The sequence below is a fragment of the Phoenix dactylifera genome, chromosome 10, assembly GCF_009389715.1.
Source record: "Phoenix dactylifera cultivar Barhee BC4 chromosome 10, palm_55x_up_171113_PBpolish2nd_filt_p, whole genome shotgun sequence".
NCBI lineage: Eukaryota > Viridiplantae > Streptophyta > Magnoliopsida > Arecales > Arecaceae > Phoenix > Phoenix dactylifera.
In genome coordinates, this window is record NC_052401.1 from 1608105 (window position 1) to 1634065 (window position 25961).

Consider the following 25961-nt stretch of genomic DNA (forward strand, 5'->3'; position numbering starts at 1 on the left):
TCAAGCTCTGCGAATGGTGCGGGATCAGATACCTAACAGAGAAAAGAATAATGTACTTCTTTCTCTTTCTTAATATTTATCCTTTTGTTTCTTTTTTTTCCTTTGAAGGATTGAAATAAGTCAAAAGTAAATTTAGCTAAAAGTTGCTAATGGACGTACCATGGTGGTCCATTAGCTAAAGTGTTTACTACGGCTAGAATAGACAAAAAAAAAAAAAGAGGTTGATGAAGGTTGACTGTGGAATCTGACTCCATGCTACCCATTTAGTTCGGAATTAACTGGTGAATTGTATATTAATGGAGGATCTAATATAATTTTTGGTAAAACTGTTGCGACAAGTATAGAGAATAACGGAATAGGAAGGAAAGAAAGAAAAGAACAAGAAGAAAAGAAAGAAAAGAATAAGAAAACAAGAGTACATAATATTTATAGAATTTAGTTTATTAACCTGTGTCTAAAGCATAGATGATGCAAAAATTTTACTTTAAAAATATTAGAGATTATGGAATACAAAATTTTCTCATAAACTTTAGCCTCCAATATACTCGAGTTATTAGAGTAAATCATTTTAGACTCGAATTGATGTTCTTGGTTGATTTGGTCTTGAACTAGTGTCCTAAATCAGATTTGGATTTGATCTAATATTCTAAAGTCGATCAGCATTCAATCTCTAAGATTTGTAAACTCAAGATATACTCAACAAAAATAACTCCTTCTACCTACTTCCATCAATATGATACACTACGACGAACCCCGTTTGGTGCCATAAAGCCGGCCTCGGAATTGGAATTCAAAGAAGCGTCTATATAATCTATTACATACATTTATGATGCCGTGATCGACCATTTTAAAACAAGGTAAACTGCCCGACAGGAGCCGGTAGTGGCAGTCCAATCAAATGATTTCTTCGAACAAAGAATCTATGACCAAGTGATCACGCTCCCAAGTCCCAGAAGAGCTACTTGCCAACTATATAATATTTTATTAGCATACCTAACATATAATAAACCTGTGCTCCTCCTAAGGAAAGCCCGACTTCTAAATTTGTGGAGGACGTTCGTCCGTAATTATGAGTTAATATACTGATTAAAACACTTGGAAGCAGGCTAGCCGAGCATCCATTATACTTATAGCCATTAAGCCCATGACTCAATGAGCATGCCAACCTGTTCCAAGTGCTGACGAATCTTGCTCCATCTATAATACCATAGAGATTGAAATATATATATAGATTTTTCTTAGAAACCAGCGTTATAAAACCAGGCAGCGCCATAATCACTCAAAACTAGCATTGTAAGATGCAAAACCGCATCAGGCCTACGTTGATACCCATACTAACTTGCAGTTAATATGGATGGTTGAGACGTGTTCCCATGCAAGCTGGTTGCCGGATACTACATATATAGAATGGATTGTGCATACATATCTAGATCTTGTCTCTTAAGGAGCAAAAGTGGAACCCAACCAAACCAAATATCTTCGTCTGTTACAAATACTGAAAACCAATTCTGCTTGGATTGCCTTCATATTTTTATGAATTTTGTCCAAAAATTTAACACCTGCATTCATGTTTGTAGATATGATTCTTTGAAATTCTAGATTATCCATCTTGGGGTAGTGCTATTTTATGCATGGTAGCATATGCAGGAACAGCAACGACATGAGGAAGAAAAAATCAATTGGCTGTCTCTCTGCTTAATCACAGTTTGTAAAAGAGAATTTTTGAAAGACTGCTATTTAATTTCTCATTTCCGGATGTTAAGACTTTTGACAAGGAAAATTTTTAGCCAGTGATGATTTCTACAAGCTTGAAGATATTGTCAGTGATCGGAACCTCAATTATGCTAACTTCATTTTCAGGAAAATGATGTTATGGTTGACGATGAAATCTTAAGTTAGCCAATGAATAATTATCTTTACAAGCGGCACTTTGCTTGTTAGGGAGAGAGGCCAGAAAATTACATTGAACCATAACCTCATGTGCCTTCAAATTACCGCTCCCCAGAATATAGTCTAACGTCAACAAGATTCAACCCACAAGATGGCATCAGAAGCAAATTCTGTGGGAGCAACTTCGGATCAATACTGCGGCGCAAGAGGTTGTTGCAGGTGTTGAATATTGCTCGATCGAAAGCATTTTCTCGAGTACTGCAACAGTAACGCATGAATATATCCCCATAAAAATGTTACACAAATGATAGCCGGTACCAGACCGGGTGAGGATGGATGAAAACAAAAAGTTACACATCAACTATATAAATTCCAGAGCGAAATACTTTATCAAATTGTTTTTACCTTTTATTTATGCTACAAGAAGACCTGAGGACTATTTATCATTAAGTTAGCTAGATTAGATTTCCTCCTTTTCCTTAAATTAGTGATAACCGACCTGAACCCCAAGTCCAAAGTTCTTGCTCGGAACATGGAGATGCATTGAGGGGCTGACCGTGGAAATGTCGAGAGGGAGAGAAGCACGGGGTTTGCCCATCCAAATGCATATTGATGGCGTCACGTCACAGGTCGGTCTATCAAATAACACCAAAAAAAAAAAAATGAAGAATAAAGATGGCGAGAATCGGACCAAGGTATGCCGGCTGTCGACCATCATTTTCTGCGTGTGAGAGACGGGGGGAATCTATCACCTTCATTCAAAAAAAAAAAGAAAAAAAAGGAGAGGTAGAAAATCTACTACCTAATAAGGCACGAAGTCCACCTCCCATGGCACAGAAGCCATTCCGAAATCCCTACCTTCCCATTCCACAGGAATTAAGCAATCTCTCTAGCTGCTGCAATTTAATAAAACGCAGAACAAATAATTAGTTTGAGGTGCAGCTGAAAACAAAAAGACATCTGCCGAACCAAACGCTTGTAATTGATTTCACTTTTAAGCGACTGCTTTCAGGGAATAAAAGGGCACCGGTGGCTCCTACCTACTTAGGAGATGCTACCTCTTTTGCAAGCCGTTGATGCACCAAGAACCAGAGAATGTTGCTTCCACTTCATTGATGACACAAGAACCCAATCAAAATGACAAATGAGCAAAGAGCGCTATGCATTGCCAGAACCCCATGCATCATCCCCTAAAGTTTGCCGAGCATGTATACGTTTCTTTCTTGCTTCCTCAGCTCAGATAGACCCAAATTTTTGTACAGGGCTTTATTCCCATTCCTTGAGCAATCAACCTCTGGGTTGTTCTTGCTGATGTTTTAGGCCTTGGATAAGGAGGCTCCAGATCTGAAGTATTGAATCTACGATTAGAAACAAACAGGACAAGGATCCCAACATATGCATGTAAATTCCATTATAGGTAGCACAAATTCACTGCCATGAAGAGCAAAATACATACTTTACAAGGATTCTACGTGCTGCATATCATGATCTTCCACAAGGATCTACCTTGGTTTTCTTCTACTTGTAGCAGAGCCACTAAAGACAGTAACCAGAAGCAATTTAAAGAGGAGGAGATACCTTTAGGAGTAAGCTGGGTCAACAGGCAGTGATCCTCAAAAAGCGAACGTACTTCGGATGGGCAATTAAGGCTGCTCTGAGCCTCATGTGTGGCAACAGGGAACAGTATGGTTGATACATGACTGCCAATCTTTTTATAAGATTACAGAAAAGAATCCAATAAAATGTTTAGCGAAGTATAATATATAATGAGCAGAGAGGGGGCAAAATCACATTCCGAGCTTATGTCAAAAATGACATTAATGGTGGAGGATAACAGAAAGTTAAGACTAATATTAAAACAAAACCCCAAAGATGTGTATAAACAGAACATAAAGAGTGTCTCTGATCCTTTAGTATATGCCAACCATCAAGCTAATGAATTTGACATACAGAACATAAAGAGTGCCATAAGTTGCATAAGATTCTCGCTTCGTCATGACTTGGCAGAGCCAGGTTCTGGGTCATGGTGACATACACACACAACAGACGCATAGTTACTGTGGCACACCTTTCTTGCACCTTGACATCTAAGTGAGGCACACATGCGCCACATTTTATCAACATCTCAGCGAAGTTGCCTAGCCTTCAGATAGGCATGGACCTAAGATTGTGTCTTTGGCAAAAACTTTATATAATAACCAAGTCTTTTGGGCTTGTGGGCCGGCCCGGAGTGGCCAGGCCCAGCCCGACCTGTGACCAGCCAGCCCTGTGGGCTTGTGGGCTGGCTCGAAGGGGCCAGGCCCAGCCAACCATGCACGACAGCACGATCCAGATGGAGAAGAAGACTCCAATTCCCTGATTCTGGCGGAAAAGAAGACTTTCCAAAGGCAATCCGACTCCAAATCGAACTCAAGGATCTTGCCAATTTAACATGCTCGTCCTTTACTTTCTTCCATCCAAATTGTCGAGAATCGCTGCGATTCTAGCCCTTCTTCTCCCAGTCTTTTCCTCGTTTCCTCGCCTTAAAACCTCGTCGGATCTTCGCCGGACTGGGGTAAGACCCGAGCCACTCATCTTCTCTTCTTCCGGTCTTCTAGCCATGTTTTCCTTTAAATTAGCCGGCAAATCACCGGGCCTTTATCCAAAAATAGAGTACTCTGCGCCAGCCCTCATTTCTTCCTTGTTCATCGTCGCCGGCCACCGGAGAAAGGCCGAGCCTTGCCGCCTTTGGGGGCCTTGAGACCATGTCGTGGTGGGTTAGGAAAATAACCATGGGAGGTTCCTCTATTTTGAATTTTTCTTGCCCTATTTTGGTGCTCTTTTGCCGCGATTCCGCTGCCAGTTTGGCCGGGGTTGTAGCCGTCGTTGAGTAGGGGTCGAGCCACCGTGGCAACAGCCCCTTGGACTTGTGAGGGGGAAGGGAGGAGACGGCCGATCGTGAAGAGAGAGGAGAGAGGGTTTCTCTCTCTTCTTCCCCTCTTCTTTCTCTCCTCTCTCCTCTTTCTCTCTCTTATTTCTTTTTACCTGGATTGTCTCTCTCTAGGATTGTTGGATCTAGTAAGGGTGTCTGTTAGTGACTTTTCATCGGCTCTGGTAAAGGGCCCCGGTCTATAGTCGTCGAACAGCGTGCCGGCCCCCTACCACGGCACTTATCGAGCACATTTGAATTTTTATCATCATTAATCTTAGTGAGCTATCTTGAATGTAGCCTGACTCTTGAATTGACTTGTTAGACTAACTGGATCTGATCAATCCGAGCACCCGGATGTGACTATCTAGTTGACCCCAGTAGAGGGTCCTAGACTAGTATTACTACGACCACCCGTGATGCTAACCTTACCCCGACCATACTGAGCACTGTTGGACTCTATCATCATGAATCCCTGTTGTGTTATCTGAACCATGATTGGCCAGAGTCAACTGACCCGGATCGTCGGATGCTGCTACCTAGTCGACTCTGTCCATCCTGCACCCGACTGTTGTCAGCAACTATTGGACCCATAATTGATAACCCCCTGATTTATTTTCTAGATTTGATATATGATTCTTGATCAGATGAATTGGATTACTGCGACCACCCGTCATGCTAACTTTACCTGACCATACTAAGCACTGTTGGACACTATCATCATGAATCTCTATTGTGTTATCTAAACCATGATTGGCCAGAGTCAACTGACCCGGATCGTCGGATGCTGCTACATAGTCGACTCTGTCCTTCCTGCACCCAACTGTTGTCAGCCACTATTGGATCCATAATTGATAACCCCTAATTTATTTCCTAGATTTGATATATGATTCTTGATCAAATGAATTGGATTACATTGTGCTGACCGATTCGAATAATCGGGCGTCGTTATTTAGTTGGCCTCGTATATCGTTTTATATGAATTTATTTTCACTGTCAACCCTAGTTTTATATGGAGCAACAGTCATCCAGATAGAAAGAAGTCCAACGAGATCTTGTACTCTAGTTTCTATCTCTTTCTATTTCTTGGTATTTTCTCTCTCCAGGTTGATTTGGAAAAATCATGGTTGAGAAGTGTTGTTGAATAGTTTTAGGTTGCTACATGATGGTGGACCCTATAGTGGATTAGTAGAGGATTCTGAGTTATCAATTACTTCAGATAATTTTTGATGCTGATTTGGTTTTGTATGAAAACAATTTTTTGGGCAAGAGGACATTGAGCAGAGCTCTGCGCATCCTGATTTATAGATCGCGGTGGGGGCAGATGACTAGTCGTCCGGGTTGCCAGCAAAGAGATAAGAATCCTTGTATACCGGCCTATATCTATAAATATTTTTTGTACCTATATATGTATGATGTGCTAATGTCAAGATAAGTAAGAAGTAAGAATAGTTTTATGAAGATTTTTGTATTAAATCGTATTTTGATCAAGTATGCTTGTGATTGATGGTATAATGGAAGTATACATGAGCATAACTTACACTTGCATAATCGAACTAATGGATGTGGTGCTCTGTACTGACTGTGTTATATTGATTGCCCTATCATAAGCTGAAAACGTGACCGTGGTTAGTCTAAATATGAAAATAAAAAGAAAACGATGTGGATGTAAACTTGATTAAATGAACAACTTTGGGCTTGTCTCGTTATCTTGATTGCCCCGTCATAGGCTAAAAATATGATGCTATTGTTTGCCCTGTCACAAGCTAGAAATGTGATACTATTGATTGCTCGTCACAAGCTGGAAATGTGAAACTATTGGTTGCCTCATCACAGGCTAAAAATGTGATACTGTTGATGACCCGTCACGGGTTGAAAACGTGATTGAGATTTAGCCCAAAGTCGACAAGATAATTGATCCAGATCAACCTTAAAAAGGAATGGAATGAAAAGCATTGAACACACTAATGAAGATTTATGAGATATAGTATGACAAATCAATCTAGAGTGGATGGATTTCTATTCATATGTGATGCTCATATTTATACTGATCATTCGAGCATTATTGATAACCGATTTATAATTTCATGATGTGTGTAACATTTTCTTACGGTTTTCAAACTTATATTATTATTGTGTTAGTGTAGATATGCGGAGATTCTTACTGGACTGTAAAGCTCACAACCCCTTTTCCTTTTTCTTTTTCATTGTTGCAAGTTGCATAATATATGGCTATGGTTGAGATTACAGGTGGAGGGGATGATTAGATAGAGTATACTGATACTAGTTGGATGATCAATTTTGTGATTGGAACAACTTTGATGTTTGGTATAAATTGAAATCATTATTGATTATGGATATTGAGGTTGTGATATACCTTTAGGCCATGCATATTCTCCGGGACTGCCCTAAGGAGTGTATGGCCGTGTCGCGTGCTCGGACCCGAATTTTGGGTTCAAGGCATGACAGAGTGGTATCAGAGCTTAGGTTAAGATCATTGGGGATTGTGACAGAAAAACTATCAAAGCTTAGGTTTAAGATCATTGAAAATTGTGACAGAAAAACTATCAGAGCTGAGGTTAAGATCATTGGAGATTCTTACAGAAAAACTATCAAAGCCTAGATTTTATATATGATTCTTGATCAGATGAATTGGATTACATTGTGCTGACCGATTCGAACAATCGGGCATTGTTATTTAGTTGGCCTCGTATATCGTTTTATATGAATTTATTTTCACAATCAACCCTAGTTTTATATGGAGCTACAGTCATCTAGATAGAAAAAAGTCCATCGAGATCTTGTACTCTAGTTTCTATCTCTTCCTATTTCTTGGTACTTTCTCTCGCTAGGTTGATTTGGAAAAATCATGGTTGAGAAGTGCTACTGAATAGTTTTAGGTTGCTACATGATGGTGGACCCTATAGTGGATTAGTAGAGGATTCTAAATTATCGGTTACTTCAGATAATTTTTTATGCTGATTTGGTTTTGCAGGAAAATAATCTTTCGGGCAAGAGGACATTGAGCAGGGTTCTGCGCATTCTGGTTTATAGATCGCGGTGGGGCAGATGATTAGTCATTCGGTTTGTCAGCAAAGAGACAAGAATCCTTATATACCAGCCTATATATATAAATAATTTTTGTACCTATATATGTATGATGTGCTAATGTCAAGATAAGTAAGAAGTAAGAATAGTTTTATAAAGATTTTTGTATTAAATCGTATTTTGATCGAGTATGCTTGTGATTGATGGTCTGATGTAAGTATACATGAGCATAACTTGCATAATCGAACCAATGGATGTGGTGCTCTGTACTGACTGTGTTAGATTGATTGCCCTATCATGGGCTGAAAACATTACCGTAGTTAGTCTAAATCCGGAAATAAAAAGAAAACGATGTGTGGATGTAAACTTGATTAAATGAACAACTTTGGGCTTGTCTCGTTATCTTGATTGCCCCGTCATAGGCTAAAAATATGATGCTATTGTTTGCCCTGCCACAAGCTAGAAATGTGATACTATTGGTTGCCCGTTACAAGCTGGAAATGTGATACTATAGCTTGCCTCATCACAGGCTAAAAATGTGATACTGTTGATGACCCGTCACAGGTTGAAAACGTGATTGAGATTTAGCCCATAGTCGACAAGATAATTGATCCAGATCAACTTTAAAAAAGAATGGAATGAAAAGCATTGAACACACTAATGCAGATTTATGAGATATCGTATGATAAATCAATCTAGAGTGGATGGATTTCTATTCATATGTGATGCTCATATTTATACTGATCATTCGAGCATTATTGATAACCGATTTATAATTTCATGATGTGTGTAACATTTTCTTGCGGTTTTCAAACTTATATTATTATTGTGTTGGTGTAGATATGCGGAGATTCTTACTGGGCTGTAAAGCTCACAACCCCTTTTCCTTTTTCTTTTTCATTGTTGCAAGTTGCATAATATATGGCTATGGTTGAGATAGGTGGAGGGGATGATTAGATAGAGTATACTGATACTAGTTGGATGATCAATTTTGTAATTGGAACAACTTTGATGTTTGGTATAAATTGAGATCATTATTGATTATGGATATTGAGGTTGTGATATACCTTTAGGCCATGCATATTCTCTGGGACTTTGCCCTAAGAAGTGTACGGCCGTGTCGCGTGCTCGGACCCGGATTTTGGGTTCAAGGCATGACAGAGTGGTATCAGAGCTTAGGTTAAGATCATTGGGGATTGTAACAGAAAAACTATCAAAGCTTAGGTTTAAGATCATTGAAAATTGTGACAGAAAAACTATCAGAGCTGAGGTTAAGATCATTGGGGATTCTTACAGAAAAACTATCAAAGCCTAGATTTGATATATGATTCTTGATCAGATGAATTGGATTACATTGTGCTGACCGATTCGAACAATCGGGCATCGTTATTTAGTTGGCCTCGTATATCATTTTATATGAATTTATTTTCACAATCAACCCTAGTTTCATATGGAGCTACAGTCATCTAGATAGAAAGAAGTCCAACGAGATCTTGTACTCTAGTTTCTATCTCTTTCTATTTCTTGGTACTTTCGCTAGGTTGATTTGGAAAAATCATGGTTGAGAAGTGCTACTGAATAGTTTTAGGTTGCTACATGATGGTGGACCCTATAGTGGATTAGTAGAGGATTCTAAATTATCGGTTACTTTGGATAATTTTTTATGCTGATTTGGTTTTATAGAAAAACAATCTTTTGGGCAAGAGGACATTGAGCATGGTTCTGCGCATTCTGGTTTATACATCGCGGTGGAGCAGATGATTAGTCATCCGGATTGTCAGCAAAGAGATAAGAATCCTTATATACCAGCCTATATAAATAAATATTTTTTGTACCTATATATGTATGATGTGCTAATGTCAAGATAAGAAGTAAGAATAGTTTTATGAAGATTTTTGTATTAAATCGTATTTTGATTGAGTATGCTTGTGATTGATGGTATGATGTAAGTATACATGAGCATAACTTACACTTGCATAATCGAACCAATGGATGTGGTGCTCTGTACTGACTGTGTTATATTGATTGCCCTATCATGGGCTAAAAACATTACCGTAGTTAGTCTAAATACGGAAATAAAAAGAAAACGATGTGTGGATGTAAACTTGATTAAATGAACAACTTTGGGCTTGTCTCGTTATCTTGATTGCCCCATCAAAGGCTAAAAATATGATGCTATTGTTTGCCCTGTCACAAGCTAGAAATGTGATACTATTGGTTGCCCGTCACAAGCTGGAAATGTGATACTATTGGTTGCCTCATCACAGGCTAAAAATGTGATATTGTTGATGACCCGTCACGGGTTGAAAAGGTGATTGAGATTTAGCCCAAAGTCGACAAGATAATTGATCCAGATCAACTTTAAAAAGAAATGGAATGAAAAGCATTGAACACACTAATGAAGATTTATGAGATATCGTATGATAAATCAATCTAGAGTGGATGGATTTCTATTCATATGTGATGCTCATATTTATACTGATCATTCAAGCATTATTGATAACCGATTTATAATTTCATGATGTGTGTAACATTTTCTTGCGGTTTTCAAACTTATATTATTATTGTGCTGGTGTAGATATGCGGAGATTCTTACTGGGCTGCAAAATTCACGACCCCTTTTCCTTTTTCTCCTTCATTGTTGCAAGTTGCATAATATATGGCTATGGTTGAGATTACAGGTGGAGAGGATGATTAGATAGAGTATACTGATACTAGTTGGATCATCAATTTTGTAATTGGAACAACTTTGATGTTTGGTATAAATTGAGATCATTATTGAGTACGGATATTGAGGTTGTGATATACCTTTTGGCTATGCATATTCTCCGGGACTCTGCCCTAAGGAGTGTACGGCCGTGTCGCGTGCTCGGACCCGAATTTTGGGTTCAAGGCATGACAGAGTGGTATCAGAGCTTAGGTTAAGATCATTGGGGATTGTGATAGAAAAACTATCAAAGCTTAGGTTTAAGATCATTGAAAATTGTGACAGAAAAACTATCAGAGCTGAGGTTAAGATCATTGGGGATTCTTACAGAAAAACTATCAAAGCCTAGATTTGATATATGATTCTTGATTAGATGAATTGGATTACATTGTGCTGACCGATTCGAACAATCGGGCATCGTTATTTAGTTGGCCTCGTATATCGTTTTATATGAATTTATTTTCACAATCAATCCTAGTTTTATATGGAGCTACAGTCACCTAGATAGAAAGAAGTCCAATGAGATCTTGTACTCTAGTTTCTATCTCTTCCTATTTCTTGGTACTTTCTCTCGCTAGGTTGATTTGGAAAAATCATGGTTGAGAAGTGCTACGGAATAGTTTTAGGTTGCTACATTATGGTGGACCCTATAGTGGATTAGTAGAGGATTCTAAATTATCGGTTACCTCGGATAATTTTTGATGCTGATTTGGTTTTGTAGGAAAACAATCTTTTGGGCAAGAGGACATTGAGCAGGGTTCTGCACATTCTGGTTTATAGATTGCGGTGGGGCAGATGATTAGTCATCCGGGTTGTCAGCAAAGAGATAAGAATCCTTATATACCAGCCTATATATATAAATATTTTTTGTACCTATATATGTATGATGTGCTAATGTCAAGATAAGTAAGAAGTAAGAATAGTTTTATGAAGATTTTTGTATTAAATCATATTTTGATCGAGTATGCTTGTGATTGATGGTATGATGTAAGTATACATGAGCATAACTTACACTTGCATAATCGAACCAATGGATGTGGTGCTCTGTACTGACTGTGTTATATTGATTGCCCTATCATGGGCTGAAAACATTACCGTAGTTAGTCTAAATTCGGAAATAAAAAGAAAACGATGTGTCGATGTAAACTTGATTAAATGAACAACTTTGGGCTTGTCTCGTTATCTTGATTGCCCCGTCATAGGCTAAAAATATGATGCTATTGTTTGCCCCGTCATAAGCTAGAAATGTGATAATATTGGTTGCCCGTCACACGCTGGAAATGTGATACTATTGGTTGCCTCATCACAGGCTCAAAATGTGATACTGTTGATGACCCATCACGGGTTGAAAACGTGATTGAGATTTAGCCCAAAGTCGACAAGATAATTGATCCAGATCAACTTTAAAAAGGAATGGAATGAAAAGCATTGAACACACTAATGAAGATTTATGAGATATCGTATGATAAATCAATCTAGAGTGGATGGATTTCTATTCATATATGATGCTCATATTTATACTGATCCTTTGAGCATTATTGATAACCGATTTATGATTTCATGATGTGTGTAACATTTTCTTGCGGTTTTCAAACTTATATTATTATTGTGTTGGTGTAGATATGCGGAGATTCTTACTGGGCTGTAAAGCTCACAACCCCTTTTCCTTTTTCTTTTTCATTGTTGCACGTTGCATAATATATGGCTATGGTTGAGATTACAGGTGGAGGGGATGATTAGATAGAGTATACTGATACTAGTTGGATGATCAATTTTGTAATTGGAACAACTTTGATGTTTGGTATAAATTGAGATCATTATTGATTACGGATATTGAGGTTGTGATATACCTTTAGGCCATGCATATTCTCTGGGACTCTGCCCTAAGGAGTGTATGGCTGTGTCGCGTGCTCGGACCCTGATTTTGGGTTCAAGGCATGATAGAGTAGTATCAGAGCTTAGGTTAAGATCATTGGGGATTGTGACAGAAAAACTATCAAAGCTTAGGTTTAAGATCATTGAAAATTGTGACAGAAAAACTATCAGAGCGGAGGTTAAGATCATTGGGGATTCTTACAGAAAAACTATCAAAGCCTAGATTTGATATATGATTCTTGATCAGATGAATTGGATTACATTGTGCGGACCAATTCGAACAATCGGGCATCGTTATTTAGTTGGCCTCGTATATCGTTTTATATGAATTTATTTTCACAATCAACCCTAGTTTTACATGGAGCTACAGTCATCCAGATAAAAAGAAGTCCAACGAGATCTTGTACTCTAGTATCTTTCTGTTCCTATTTCTTGGTACTTTCTCTCGCTAGGTTGATTTGGAAAAATCATGGTTGAGAAGTGCTACTGAATAGGTTTAGGTTGCTACATGATGGTGGACCCTATAGTGGATTAGTAGAGGATTCTAAATTATCGGTTACTTCGGATAATTTTTGATGCTGATTTGGTTTTGTAGGAAAACAATCTTTTGGGCAAGAGGACATTGAGCAGGGTTCTGCGCATTCTGGTTTATAGATCGCTGTGGGGCAGATGATTAGTCATCCGGGTTGTCAGCAAAGAGATAAGAATCCTTATATACCAGCCTATATATATAAATATTTTTTGTACCTATATGTGTATGATGTGCTAATGTCAAGATAAGTAAGAAGTAAGAATAGTTATATGACGATTTTTGTATTAAATCGTATTTTGAGCGAGTATGCTTGTGATTGATGGTATGATGTTAGTATACATAAGCATAACTTGCACTTGCATAATCGAACCAATGGATGTGGTGCTCTGTACTGACTGTGTTATATTGATTGCCCTATCATGGGCTAAAAACATTACCGTAGTTAGTCTAAATTCGGAAATAAAAAGAAAACGATGTGTGGATGTAAACTTGATTAAATGAACAACTTTGGGATTGTCTCGTTATCTTGATTTCCCCGTCACGGGCTAAAAATATGATGCTACTATTTGTCCCGTCACAAGCTAGAAATGTGATACTACTGGTTGCCCGTCACAAGCTGGAAATGTGATACTATTGGTTGCTTCGTCATAGGCTGAAAATGTGATACTGTTGATGACCCGTCACGGGCTGAAAACGTGACTGAGATTTAGCCAAAAGTCGACAAGATAATTGATCCGGATCAAGTTTAAAAAGAAATGGAATGAAAAGCATTGAACACACTAATGAAGATTTATGAGATATTGTATGATAAATCAATCTTGAGTGGATGGATTTCTATTCATATCTGATGCATATATTTATACTGACCATTCGAGCATTATTGATAACCGATTTATAATTTCATGATGTATGTAACATTTTCTTGCGGTATTCAAAATTATATTATTATTGTGTTGGTGTGGATATGTGGAGATTCTTACTGGGCTGTAAAGCTCACAATCCCTTTTTCTTTTTCTTTTTTATTGTTGCAGGTTGCATAATATATGGCTATGGTTGAGATTACAGGTGGAGGGGATGATTAGATAGAGTATACTGATACAAGTTGGATGATCAATTTTGTAATTGGAACAACTTTGATGTTTGGTATAAATTGAGATCATTATTGAATATGGATATTAAGGTTGTGATATACTTTTAGGCCTTGCATAGTCTCTGGGACTCTGCCCTAAGGAGTGTACGGCCGTGTCGCGTGCTCGGACCTGGATTTTTGGGTTCAAGGCATGACAGAGTGGTATCAGAGCTTAGGTTAAGATCATTGGAGATTGTGACAGAAAAACTATCAAAGCTTAGGTTTAAGATCATTAAAAATTGTGACATAAAAACTATCAGAGCTGAGGTTAAGATCATTGGGGATTCTTACAGGAAAAACTATCAAAGCCTAGTTGTGATATATGATTCTTGATCAGATGAATTGGATTAAATTGTGCTGACCGATTCGAACAATCGGGCATCGTTATTTAGTTGGCCTCGTATATCGTTTTATATGAATTTATTTTCACAATCAACCCTAGTTTTATATGGAGCTACAGTCATCTAGATAGAAAGAAGTCGAACGAGATCTTGTACTCTAGTTTCTATCTCTTCTTATTTCCTGGTACTTTCTCTCGCTAGGTTGATTTGGAAAAATCATGGTTGAGAAGTGCTACTGAATAGTTTTAGGTTGCTACATGACGGTGGACCCCATAGTGGATTAGTAGAGGATTCTAAATTATCGGTTACTTCGGATAATTTTTGATGCTGATTTGATTTTGTAGGAAAACAATCTTTTAGGCAAGAGGACATTGAGCAGGGTTCTGCGCATTCTGGTTTATAGATCGCGGTGGGGCAGATGATTAGTCATCCAGGTTGTCAGCAAAGAGATAAGAATCCTTATATACCAGCCTATATATATAAATATTTTTTGTACCTATATGTGTATGATGTGCTAATGTCAAGATAAGTAAGAAGTAAGAATAGTTATATGACGATTTTTGTATTAAATCGTATTTTGATCGAGTATGCTTGTGATTGATGGTATGATGTTAGTATACATAAGCATAACTTACACTTGCATAATCGAACCAATGGATGTGGTGCTCTGTACTGACTGTGTTATATTGATTGCCCTATCATGGGCTGAAAACATTACCGTAGTTAGTCTAAATCCGGAAATAAAAAGAAAACGATGTGTGGATGTAAACTTGTTTAAATGAACAACTTTGGGCTTGTCTCGTTATCTTGATTTCCCCGTCACGGGCTAAAAATATGATGCTACTATTTGTCCCGTCACAAGCTAGAAATGTAATACTACTGGTTGCCCGTCACAAGCTGGAAATGTGATACTATTGGTTGCTTCGTCAATAGGCTGAAAATGTTGATACTGTAGATGACCCGTCACGGGCTGAAAACGTGATTGAGATTTAGCCAAAAGTCGACAAGATAATTGATCCGGATCAAGTTTAAAAAGAAATGGAATGAAAAGCATTGAACACACTAATGAAGATTTATGAGATATCGTATGATAAATCAATCTAGAGTGGATGGATTTCTATTCATATGTGATGCTCATATTTATACTGATCATTCGAGCATTATTGATAACCGATTTATAATTTCATGATGTGTGTAACATTTTCTTGCGGTTTTCAAACTTATATTATTATTGTGTTGGTGTAGATATGCGGAGATTCTTACTGGGCTGTAAAGCTCACAACCCCTTTTCCTTTTTCTTTTTCATTGTTGCAAGTTGCATAATATATGGCTATGGTTGAGATTACAGGTGGAGGGGATGATTAGATAGAGTATACTGATACTAGTTGGATCATCAATTTTGTAATTGGAACAACTTTGATGTTTGGTATAAATTGAGATCATTATTGATTACGGATATTGAGGTTGTGATATACCTTTAGGCCATGCATATTCTCTGGGACTCTGCCCTAAGGAGTGTATTGCTGTGTCGCGTGCTCGACCCTGATTTTGGGTTCAAGGCATGATAGAGTAGTATCAGAGCTTAGGTTAAGATCATTGGGAATTGTGACAGAAAAACTATCAAAGCTTAGGTTTAAGATCATTGAAATTGTGACAGAAAAACTATCAGAGCTCAGGTTAAGATCATTGGGGATTCTTACAGAAAAACTATCAAAGCCAGATTTGATATATGATTCTTGATCAGATGAATTGGATTACATTGTGCTGACCGATTCGAACAATCGGGCATCGTTATTTAGTTGGCCTCGTATATCGTTTTATATGAATTTATTTTCACAATCACCCTAGTTTTATATGGAGCTACAGTCATCTAGATAGAAAGAAGTCCAACGAGATCTTGTAACTCTAGTTTCTATCTCTTCCTATTTCTTGGTACTTTCTCTCGCTAGGTTGATTTGGAAAAATCATGGTTGAGAAGCTACTGAATAGTTTTAGGTTGCTACATGATGGTGGACCCTATAGTGGATTAGTAGAGGATTCTAAATTATCGGTTACTTTGGATAATTTTTGATGCTGATTTGGTTTTGTAGGAAAACAATCTTTTGGGCAAGAGGACATTGAGCAGGGTTCTGCGCATTCTGGTTTATAGATCGCTGGGGCAGATGATTAGTCATCCAGTTGTCAGCAAAGAGATAAAAATCCTTATATACCAGCCTATATATATAAATATTTTTTGTACCTATATATGTATGATGTGCTAATGTCAAGATAAGTAAGAATAAGAATAGTTTTATGAAGATTTTTGTATTAAATCGTATTTTGATCGAGTATGCTTGTGATTGATGGTATGATGTAAGTATACATGAGCATAACTTACACTTGCATAATCGAACCAATGGATGTGGTGCTCTGTACTGACTGTGTTATATTGATTGCCCTATCATGGGCTGAAAACATTACCGTAGTTAGTCTAAATTCGGAAATAAAAAAACGATGTGTCGATGTAAACTTGATTAAATGAACAACTTTGGGCTTGTCTTATTATCTTGATTGCCCCGTCATAGGCTAAAAATATGATACTATTGTTTGCTCTGTCACAAGCTAGAAATGTGATACTATTGGTTGCCCGTCACAGCTGGAAATGTGATACTATTGGTTGCCTCATCACAGGCTAAAAATGTGATACTGTTGATGACCCGTCACGGGTTGAAAACGTGATTGAGATTTAGCCCAAAGTCGACAAATAATTGATCCAGATCAACTTTAAAAAGAATGGAATGAAAAGCATTGAACACACTAATGAAGATTTATGAGATATCGTATGATAAATCAATCTAGAGTGGATGGATTTCTATTCATATGTGATGCTCATATTTATACTGATCATTCGAGCATTATTGATAACCGATTTATAATTTCATGATGTGTGTAACATTTTCTTGCGGTTTTCAAACTTATATTATTATTGTGTTGGTGTAGATATGCGGAGATTCTTACTGGGCTGTAAAGCTCACAATCCCTTTTTCTTTTTCTTTTTCATTGTTGCAAGTTGCATAATATATGGCTATGGTTGAGATTACAGGTGGAGGGGATGATTAGATAGAGTATACTGATACTAGTTGGATGATCAATTTTGTAATTGGAACAACTTTGATGTTTGGTATAAATTGAGATCATTATTGATTACGGATATTGAGGTTGTGATATACCTTTAGGCCATGCATATTCTCTGGGACTCTGCCTAAGGAGTGTATGGCTGTGTCGCGTGCTCGGACCCTGATTTTGGGTTCAAGGCATGACAGAGTAGTATCAGAGCTTAGGTTAAGATCATTGGGGATTGTGACAGAAAAACTATCAAAGCTTAGGTTTAAGATCATTGAAAATTGTGACAGAAAAACTATCAGAGCTGAGGTTAAGATCATTGGGGATTCTTACAGAAAAACTATCAAAGCCTAGATTTGATATATGATTCTTGATCAGATGAATTGGATTACATTGTGCTGACCGATTCGAACAATCGGGCATCGTTATTTAGTTGGCCTCGTATATCGTTTTATATGAATTTATTTTCACAATCAACCCTAGTTTTATATGGAGCTACAGTCATCTAGATAGAAAGAAGTCCAACGAGATCTTGTACTCTAGTTTCTATCTATTCCTATTTCTTGGTACTTTCTCTCGCTAGGTTGATTTGGAAAAATCATGGTTGAGAAGTGCTACTGAATAGTTTTAGGTTGCTACATGATGGTGGACCCTATAGTGGATTAGTAGAGGATTCTAAATTATCGGTTACTTCGGATAATTTTTGATGCTGATTTGGTTTTGTAGGAAAACAATCTTTTGGCAAGAGGACATTGAGCAGGGTTCTGCGCATTCTGGTTTATAGATCGTGTGGGGCAGATGATTAGTCATCCGGGTTGTCAGCAAAGAGATAAGAATCCTTATATACCAGCCTATATATATAAATATTTTTTGTACTATATATGTATGATGTGCTAATGTCAAGATAAGTAAGAAGTAAGAATAGTTTTATGAAGATTTTTGTATTAAATCGTATTTTGATCGAGTATGCTTGTGATTGATGGTATGATGTAAGTATACATGAGCATAACTTACACTTGCATAATCGAACCAATGGATGTGGTGCTCTGTACTGACTGTGTTATATTGATTGCCCTATCATGGGCTGAAAACATTACCGTAGTTAGTCTAAATCGGAAATAAAAAGAAAACGATGTGTGGATGTAAACTTGATTAAATGAACAACTTTGGGCTTGTCTCGTTATCTTGATTGCCCCGTCACAAGCTAAAAATATGATGCTACTTTTTGCCCGTCACAAGCTAGAAATGTGATACTACTGGTTGCCCGTCACAAGCTGGAAATGTGATACTATTGGTTGCTTCGTCATAGGCTGAAAATGTGATACTGTTGATGACCCATCACGGGCTGAAAACGTGATTGAGATTTAGCCAAAAGTCGACAAGATAATTGATCCAGATCGAGTTTAAAAAGAAATGGAATGAAAAGCATTGAACAACTAATGAAGATTTATGAGATATCGTATGATAAATCAATCTGAGTGGATGGATTTCTATTCATATGTGATGCTCATATTTATACTGACCATTCGAGCATTATTGATAACCGATTTATAATTTCATGATGTATGTAACGTTTTCTTGCGGTTTTCAAACTTATATTATTATTGTGTTGGTGTGGATATGTGGAGATTCTTACTGGGACTGTAAAGCTCACAATCCCTTTTTCTTTTTCTTTTTATTGTTGCAGGTTGCATAATATATGGCTATGGTTGAGATTACAGGGGAGGGGATGATTAGATAGAGTATACTGATACTAGTTGGATGATCAATTTTGTAATTGGAACAACTTTGATGTTTGGTATAAATTGAGATCATTATTGATATGGATATTAGGTTGTGATATACTTTAGGCCTTGCATAGTCTCTGGGACTCTGCCCTAAGGAGTGTACGGCTGTGTCGCGTGCTCGGACCCGATTTTGGGTTCAAGGCATGACAGAGTGGTATCAGAGCTTAGGTTAAGATCATTGGGATTGTGACAGAAAAACTATCAAAGCTTAGGTTTAAGATCATTGAAAATTGTGACAGAAAAACTATCAGAGCTGAGGTTAAGATCATTGGGGATTCTTACAGAAAAACTATCAAAGCCTAGATTTTATATATGATTCTTGATCAGATGAATTGGATTACATTGTGCTGACCGATTCGAACAATCGGGCATCGTTATAGTTGGCCTCGTATATCGTTTTATATGAATTTATTTTCACAATCAACCCTAGTTTTATATGGAGCTACAGTCATCTAGATAGAAAAAAGTCCAACGAGATCTTGTACTCTAGTTTCTATCTCTTCCTATTTCTTGGTACTTTCTCTCTAGGTTGATTTGGGAAAATCATGGTTGAGAAGTGCTGCTGAATAGTTTTAGGTTGCTACATGATGGTGGACCCTATAGTGGATTAGTAGAGGATTCTGATTATCGGTTACTTCGGATAATTTTTGATGCTGATTTGGTTTTGTAGGAAAACAATCTTTTGGGCAAGAGGACATTGAGCAGGGTTCTGCGCATTCTGGTTTATAGATCGCGGTGGGGCAATGATTAGTCATCCGGGTTGTCAGCAAAGAATAAGAATCCTTATATACACCTATATATATAAATATTTTTTGTACCTATATATGTATGATGTGCTAATGTCAAGATAAGTAAGAAGTAAGAATAGTTTTAAAGATTTTTGTATTAAATCGTATTTTGATCGAGTATGCTTGTGATTGATGGTATGATGAAGTATACATGAGCAGAACTTACACTTGCATAATCGAACAATGGATGTGGTGCTCTGTACTGACTGTGTTATATTGATTGCCCTATCATGGGCTGAAAACGTACCGTAGTTAGTCTAAATCCGGAAATAAAAAGAAAACGTGTGTGGATGAAACTTGATTAAATGAACAACTTTGGGCTTGTCTCATTATCTTGATTGCCCCGTCACAAGCTAAAAATATGATGCTACTGTTTGCCCGTCACAAGCTAGAAATGTGATACTACTGGTTGCCCGTCACAAGCTGGAAATGTGATACTATTGGTTGCCTCGTCACAGGCTGAAAATGTGATACTGTTGATGAGCCGTCACGGGCTGAAAACGTGATTGAGATTTAGCCCAAAGTCGACAAGATAATTGATCGGATCAAGTTTAAAAAGAAATGGAATGAAAAGCATTGAACACACTAATGAAGATTTATGAGATATCGTATGATAAATCATCTTGAGTGGATGGATTTCTATTCATATATGATGCTCATATTTATACTGATCATTCGAGCATTATTGATAACCGATTTATAATTTCATGATGTGTGTAACGTTTTCTTGCGGTTTTCAAACTTATATTATTATTGTGTTGTGGTGTGGATATGTCGTTACTGCTAAAGCTCACAATCCCTTTTCTTTTCTTTTTTATTGTTGCAGTTGCATAATATATGGCTATGGTTGAGATTACAGGTGGAGGGGATGATTAGATAGAGTATACTGATACTAGTTGGATGATCAATTTTGTAATTGGAACAACTTTGATGTTTGGTATAAATTGAGATCATTATTGATACGGATATTGAGGTTGTGATATACTTTTAGGCCTTGCATAGTCTCTGGGACTCTGCCCTAAGGAGTGTACGGCGTGTCGCGTGCTCGGACCCGGATTTTGGGTTCAGGGCATGACAGAGTGGTATCAGAGCTTAGGTTAAGATCATTGGAGATTGTGACAGAAAAACTATCAAAGCTTAGGTTTAAGATCATTGAAAATTGTGACAGAAAACTATCAGAGCTAGGTTAAGATCATTGGGATTATGACAGAAAAATATCAAGCCTAGTTTAAGATCACCTTGGAGTTACAGAATGATCATAGTCCTTACGTTGGACCACTAGATTGATAAGTCTGAGAGTGAATTATAAAATTGTTAGAAATTGTGACAAAATTGGAATCAGAGCATAAGTTTAAGATCAGTAGGGATTGTGATAGAAATGTATTAGATATTGAGGTTATGATCATTTCGGACATGACAAAAAGCAGCAGAAATAAATTCAGTGCTAAGGTGCAAGATCATTAGGCATTGTGATATATATATTGGGTTTGGTATACGATGAGTATAAAAGGACTAAATGATTTGTCTTTAATCATGATAAAAGAGGTTAGACTTAAGGTAAGTGTAGGAAGGTTAACCATGGTATACCGAATTAGTTGGTTATACCATACTGTGTTTATTGGTCCATATGTTGTTTAAATGACTCGGAAGTTTAGACTTGATATGGGTTAGATGTGATCGCACTTTTGGTTTTGCTAATTATTAGAGTTGAATTTGTACATGGACCTTGCATAGAATTGAAGTGAGCTAAGAAAGATTTTCATAGTATTAGAGTAGATTGTTCTTCGAGGTTAAATCTATATGTGGATTATATTTGGAATTGGAAGTTTCGGATACTTCAAATAGGTCTATTTCCTATTGATGTATTTGATTTTATTTTGAGGCCATAGAGTATGCATATTGATGGAAAAATTCTAGTTATTTGAATTTTCATATTTGGATTGAACTACTAGATTTCTTTTAATTGTTGGAGACTATTGGATATGTTAGGGCTCGTTTGGTTCGCGGGAAAAGAAGGGGGGAAAGTGTGGTCAACGGGAAAGTAATGAGATGCCTCTTGTTTGGTTGAAGTTTTCAAAGGAGAGAGAAGGAAAAGTTGTATTCCCATGGAAATGTGATTCCCACATTTCATGGAAAAGTCTTTCCCATGAGAAACATGGGAAAGTTACTTTCCCATGAGGCGGGAATCACTCCATTTTTACTTTTTCCCAAAAAAATTCCTTCAGCATTAAAGAAGCATTAAAGAGGCATTAAAAACCTAATTTTTATTAAGGGCATAATAGGAATTATATATAACTTTCCTAGGAAAGTGGATGGCCCACCAAACATAAGCACCTTGGAAATTTGTCACTTTTACATGGTCAACCAAACATGCCAAAAGTACTTTCCTAGGCATTCTCTTCCTAGGAATTTGTTTCCCAGGAATCATATTCCTAGGAAGAAAAATGCTTCCCGCGAACCAAACGAGCCCTTAATTTAAACTCAAGCCTAGGTTTATGATTTAAGTAGGGAGCTTTTGTCATTGTTGATGAAGCCACTAGTAAAATATAAGATTGAGTGGAAACTTCGGTCGTAATATGCTTACATGAATTATCATGTATAGCATTAATGATAGATATTAAGAATCTTGATGAAGAAAGATTTGGAGGTTAATGGAGTTGATTCTACTCGGTGATATTGGCTCAAAGACTTCTAACCCACTGAATTTGGAGTAAATTCTTTTGGAAGAAAGATCGATCTAGATTGTCTAATCAAATTGCCACGGGAAATCCAAGATTAACCTACTCTAAATTAAACTTAGATATTTTGAATTTTAAAAAGATCATGGATATTATGCGGTGACCTTAAACTTGACTAATGGCTTGAGGTTGGTTATGATAAGTACACTCTACATAAATTGAGGACAGGGAGATTTAGATAAAATTATTTATTTATCCACAATCATAATAGCAAACATAAATATTCACCAACATTTCTAAATATCTGTATTACATGCGTAATACCCTAAATAAACAAGTCAATGACTCAAAAGAAGAGTAACAATATGAACACATTAAACATTCATCCCATGGTTATTCAATATTTGACTTTGTTCGACTCCTCTCTTCTTATGATCATCAATCTCTAAACAAGTAACAGGAAGCAGATCCTCCTCATTATCATAAGATTTAAACTCAAAATCCTTAATTACATGGATTATGATGATAAAAGTACAAATGAAAATTATTATTGCAATAAAAATATTTAAATTATTTTTAAAAAAAATCCTTTGCATAGACTCAAATTCAAGTCTCTTAGGTAAGATTTTTATCCACCAAAAAAAAAAAAACAAAAGAAAACTTCCTAACACATCTCAAGTAGATCTTTTACCCTAAGCTCCAAATTGCAGCTTTTTCCCTAGTAGACTTTTTTCAATTTTTGGATGGGCCAAAAAGCCATTTCAAAATTTATATCGAAACACCTCAAAATCATCCGAAGAGCTTCTAGTCCTCTAAGAAATGCTTTTTGGGCCTTCAAAACAAATACCAAATAAGGCCTTAATACCTTCCCAAGCAGTATGGATGTCAATTGGCAAGGGCCTATACCGTCAAGTTGGCTTCCACTTCATTCCTCAAGTTGTCTACCATGATAGAAGATTGTCTTAGGTTTGCTCCACATGACAATCTAATGCGAACAAGAATTTTATGGGAGAGGTGAGTGGCAGTTGGTAGTCTACATTCATTGGAAGCATCAACCGCAGTTAAAAATTAATTTTGGTTAAGTTTATGTCAAAGAAAGGGCTAAGTGTGAATGGAGTCACTACTAGTCATATTTTTTCGAAGTCAAAGAAATTGGAATGTTAGAGTCCTAAGTAAAACAAAAGTTTTTCTGTCTTTGATTGTGCCCAGCTTGAACAATTGACAATTTTTAACTAAGGCACATATATCATCTACTTATTAGCAACAGCAAGTCAATCAAAACATATTCAAATCCCACAAAATCAGCTTAAAATTACTCTAAAACATATCTTTAATCATCCTCGTGCTCCATGAAGTCAATCTGTAACCATAATGATACACTTCTCATGATTTATTTATTTTTTTTAAAAAAAAAAAGGAACAAAAGTAATCCCCTATACTCCCCCATTTATAGCCAACAATACTTTAAAATTTCCCCTCCAAAGAACACAAAGAACCATCCATTTGGAATTACATAGGTGTGAGGACATGACATGAGTGCCACAGACTGCCCCCCTTCTAGTCAAATCTAGTCTATGAGATTTTAAAATAGGTTAAAATTAGTTTGATGAATAATAGACATGACAGAAGGACTAGAAGGATATCCCTACTTGGTTATGAGTAATTCCTGCTGCTAGTTGAAGCAAGACAAAAGGGGGAGAAGAATATCAACAATGATGAACCTTTTAAACCTGTTATATGAATGGAATACTAAATGATCATTGATCATGAAAGTCAGTCTGGTGAATGGTAACTTGATACTCAGCTGAAATCCAAAACAGAAAAATTCATCCGAGCACCTCGGTTAGCAGCTTAAGTTGCAAATATCAAACTCTGGTTCCATAATGAAAATGAATTAGTATATTTCCACCATTTGTTCTGGATACTACTTAAACCAATGCAGATAAAACCTCTAATTCCATATCATAATTCTTGAACTCTACTTTCAAAAAGAATGTTCCACAAACAGTAAAAGGAATTAGATCATATAACTTACCAGTGGCTGGTGTTCGAAAGACTGCAATTGCAACAGTATCATTAACCCAGCATATAGGACCCCACGATCTCTAATTTCTCAAAGAGCTTCTCTAAATCGATCGTTCGAGTACTAGGGAGGAAATCACAGAGAACAAGAACATCGCTGGTACCAAATCTTGCTGAGAGCATTGTAAAGATCACATTCACCTTCTTTTTCGTTTCTTGGTGAAGAACAAGCATGAAAGTTAACGAGGAACAGGAAGTCAGAATACTCACAGTCTAGTTCCGGTCGACTCCTCCTCAAAATGGTGACCACGAGCATCCGTTTCATTCTCGGACCCCCGAATTGCGTTCTAAGGCGGTCACAATGTCAGGCTGGTCACCATACAAACAGCTCTTTTTGTCCAAGAACGACCCCCTTCCTCGCCTTTTGGGATCATCCCGTGAAGGGCTCGAAGTCGCTTCATTCTGCAAGGAGAGCAACACCTCATCTGCTGCCCCCCGGTCGGCAATGGCCTCCCAAACTGCTAATGTACCACAAAAAAATAGAAAGGAGAATTTACTAGAATTAATTGGATATGCCCCACAGAAAATAGTACTAGAATTCCAAATGAGAAACAAGAGACCGAGAAGATATACCATCTTCGTCTTCTTCTTGGTTGTTTGAACGACTGGGAAACCCTAATTTCTTCTTTCGGTGGTTCTTTCTCCTTGACCGTCTCGGACTCCCTTCGATTCAGGATAGAGAACAATTTTTTTTTAAAAAAGGAACGGAACCAAGAACAAGATTTGATCAGAATGGATAGAAACCGGAACCTTAATTCCGGCCGCCAAGAACGTCGGAATGGCCCTAATCCAGGCGGAGGGCGAGGGACAGGGTCGCGGGAGAGGAGCTCGCCGGCCTTGGGAGAGGAGCCGGGGGAGGAGTGGTGGTCGGCGAGGCGGAGGTCGTCGGACGGAGGGGAATGGTTTTCCATCTTGAAGACGATAGACTGAAGGACGAAGAGCCCCCTCGACGCCGCCCCGCCACGTCCTACGCCGCCTCTCTCCACCATCTCCGCCGCCTCGCTCCACCATCTCCGCCGCCGCGGTCCATCGCCGCTCCCCTTCAACTACTCGCACAGACGTGGGTGGACGAATCCGCCCGTTAGCAGCCAAGA

The 25961-nt window shown here is 37.5% G+C and overlaps 1 long non-coding RNA gene across 4 annotated transcripts; it reads right to left on the reverse strand.

Annotated features, from left to right (window-relative positions):
* Positions 1-1824: 1824 nt before the first annotated feature.
* LOC103703149 lies at positions 1825-25961 on the reverse strand. Of its 4 annotated transcripts, XR_003384892.2 has the most exons (9): positions 25618-25961; positions 25441-25530; positions 25078-25325; positions 24821-24980; positions 3469-3598; positions 2931-3234; positions 2693-2786; positions 2390-2611; positions 1825-2148 (listed from the first exon to the last, which is right to left on the reverse strand). It is a non-coding gene; the product is annotated as an uncharacterized LOC103703149 (long non-coding RNA). The 4 variants fall into 4 exon arrangements; XR_003384890.2 differs by having other exon boundaries at positions 1825-2611; positions 3469-3590; XR_003384889.2 differs by having other exon boundaries at positions 1825-2611.